Here is a 3,420-nt window from a genome sequence, read left to right as displayed (position 1 = left end):
GCTCATCTGTGAGAATTGCACGGAGCAGGGTCAAGCCACAGTGGAGCCTGACACAGGGGTAAACTCAGTAATACCCATCCTGCCTTTACTTATGATTTTGACATTGTGTTCATCATTTTTTTTCTGTCAGTTTTTAAAACACATTGCATTAAAATATTATCGTGATTACTGAGATTTTGGTGTTCCTGCAAGTGCTTCACCTGCCCCACCCGCGTCCTGGCCCTGGCTGGGAACCTTATATCGATGAGGAATATATAAGGAGTACATAAGGAATCAAAGGCCTTATTTTGGCTCAGGGGCAAAGAGGGAGGGATTGCTGAGTAACGTGGGCTGCGGTGTGTATGGCTTTGGGTGCATGCAGTCTATTGCCCACCCTGCTAAACTGACACTCAGAGGCAGCACATAGCAAGGGCTAGGAAATGGCACAGTTACCTTCCATTGGCCCAGCACTGACTGAAGCCGGGGAGCATAACAGAGTGGTGGGAAGAGCAGAGCTTGGGAGTCTCATGGCCTTTGGGTTCAAATCTTGCTTTTGCCAATTTGTTAGCCATGTGGTTTGGGGCAAGTGATTTATCTTCCCCGAGCCTCAGCATCCTGGTTAGCAAAATGGAGAGGTAGAAATGCCACATCTTTCTTTGGGTTGCTGCGAATATTAAAAGAGATCATTGATGTGTCCCGTGCATATCCACTTAGTGCCCGCAGTGTGCTCGCTTTGTGCTTGGCATCGAATTCAGAGGTGAGCCACAGAAAAGGGGGATGCTGTCTTGCCCCTCTCGGCATTTGCTGGCCGGAGGGTGTGGACATGAATCCGAATCGCCAGTGTGCTAAGTGCCCATGCTGGGACGGGGTGGTTGCCCTCATCAGAGAGCTCAGGGAGGGGCAGCGGTGTCGGTGAGATCCACAGAAAACACAGCGGCATAGCAGGTAGAAGGGGCTCCCACGGAGGAGAAACAGCTTGTACAGAGACCCGCTGGAGGGGAAGGCATGGCCTGCGTGCAGAAAGGAATGCATGCCATGGCGCTGCGGAGCTGAGCAGCAATTGACGTAATTTCTGTTGCTGTGTTTACCGTTGTCAGCACTCTGCTGGGCCCTGGGAGAGACGGGGAGGATGGGATCCAGAAGGTTCACTGGCCTGCTCATGCCACCTGCAGGAAGGACGGTTCTGCCTCCAAAGGCAAGAATCGAGTCAAGCTCTGAGACTGTGTTCCCTAGAGAAGGTTCCAGTAAGAGGCAGGAGAAGCCACCAAGGTGAAGAAAGAGGGAAAAGAGTTAAACCAGAAAGAGCCAGCCTTAGGATGGACAGTGAATAAACAAGAAGGGACGTTTCTGTGTCACCAGCCAGATTTCTTTGGAAATAAAAATTATTTTTCCAGAAATAACTTAAGTATTCAGCAAGAAAATGTCCTGAAGTGGACAGCCCCAGTGCTAAGCAAATCCCCTGGCGTGTTAACATTTCTGAGCAAAATGTACGGGCAGCTCTCATGGGCCCTGCCCGTTTTCCCTGGAAGGGAGCTGAGTTCCGGGGGGATCTTAAACGTTTCAGCTGCTAACGTGTTTCCACGGGCCTGTCCCAAGTGGACAAAAAAATCAGGTGAGAGAGGGAGAGAGCAAAACTGGGACTTCACAAGTAGATTTCAAACACACGTTGGGGGGGAAATGTGCATTTATAAACCTTGTGATGCTGGCAGTGTGCGTCCCCTCCCTCCCCCAGAGGTCACGGAACAGGTGGAAAAGAGCCGCTAATTCTGTCCCTCAGTCTCATGCTGTCCCGAGCCCGGCGTGACCTCGGAGGGCGTGAGTTTCCAAGCTCTTCCTTGAGACCGCGTGCAATGAGCGCTTCCTGCGAGCATCATTTGTGGCAGCTGATGTCGCCTGGACACGTTCCCAGGGTCCCCCAGAAGACAGCGGCTTTTTATGGCCTTTTGCATTTGAACTAGTGACCCAGAGGTGAGAAATTCTATATTCCAGTACTGACTCCCTCAGCAATCCCGGGCACCCTGACACAGGCATGACACTCAAGGCATGTGAGGCATGCGGGTCGGCTCATGGTGAAAAGCTACACCGGACTGAAAGGGAATCCTCCCTGCAAATCCCAGGATGACCGTGGGGCAATTAACAGCTCTGACTGTCCTGAGGGGGGCCGCCTGGAGCTTTGTCATTGTCAACCTGTTCAGAAACCCAGAAGAGGGGTGCGGTGTGTTGTTGATGCCTCTCTTTAGCTCAAGTGTTCTCTTCCCCCCACACCTTTTTTTTTTTTTTTTTTTTTTTTGGCGGGGAAAGGGGGCAGTTCTAATCAGTGCCCGGGTCAGAGGGACTCAAGTGATGATTCAGGGCAACTCGGAGGTCGTGGGATGTTTTGACAGTGAGGACAAGAATAGCAGTCAACAGGTTGTCCTCCCCATCTAGGGTCTTCCGTGGGTGGGAAAAAGCAGTCATTACAGAGGCCAGCAAGGCTTAGTGTCATTTTGTTAATAAAGGCTTTATAAGAGCCAGGAGAACGCCATCTGGTCCTGGGGCTCTGCCAGGTTGAGGAGACTTTAATAGCTTCTTGAGTTTCAGCAGTAAAAATTGGGCTATCCGGGGAACAGAACATGTGCTCAGGAATGGTGAGGAGTCGGGCTTATTTAAAAAGTGAGGGGGGCCTAAGATAACCCTTTACGTTGGATCGGGAGAGAGATGGGCCGGGTGGCCAGAGTAGCTGCCTCAGTGATGGAAAGGGGCGTAGTTTATGGCTACAGCTCAGCATCCCAGGTGACCCCGTTGTCTGGGATCTGCGCGCACCAACACCAGGAAGAGACTCGTTATGTAAGAGGCTGTCCAGTCATCCTTCAGGCGAGAGACCTCATTCATAAACTCCACGCCCATAGAAAGGAGCATTTCGGGAGATGGGTTTCATATCCCTTTTGCAGAGAATGGTAATTAGCATTGGTTTGAGGAGATGTGGATTTTTCTAGTTTGTGAAACTTGGAGGCCAAACTAAAACCCAGTGACCTATTTCATGAAGTAAACTGTCGAAGGGCTGACAGTCACTCTCCAGAGAATCGCTTGTCCCCCTCAGAGCAAAGGAAGATGATATTTATTCATGGTATTAAAAAATTTAAATTAAGTCATCTCGTAGCAGTCTCCTGAGAAAGAAATAAAAATGTACAGGGACACTGGTTAGAAATGTTGCTATAGATTAAGACTATGGAGGCAATTAATATTGAGAAAAAGTCAATCTAGCAAGGTAAGAAACTGAAATATTTATATAAAAAGTTAAAAAAAATCCCATTAGCTATTACCCAGGTGGACATATCTCCATGTAATTATGGAGTCCGCTAACAAAAGCAAATTTCTCTCTCCTTGGTTCCATCTCTAAGGCATTCAAGTTGGCAGAAGTTCTTTTCATGAGGAAGTAATTTAAATAGATACTGAATGAGT

This window comes from Mirounga angustirostris, unplaced genomic scaffold, assembly GCF_029215605.1.
Source record: "Mirounga angustirostris isolate CCGP_5_RB_7025 unplaced genomic scaffold, mMirAng1.0.hap1 SCAF_2, whole genome shotgun sequence".
NCBI classification, from domain to species: Eukaryota; Metazoa; Chordata; class Mammalia; order Carnivora; family Phocidae; genus Mirounga; species Mirounga angustirostris.
Note: the sequence above shows the minus strand (reverse complement) of the source record.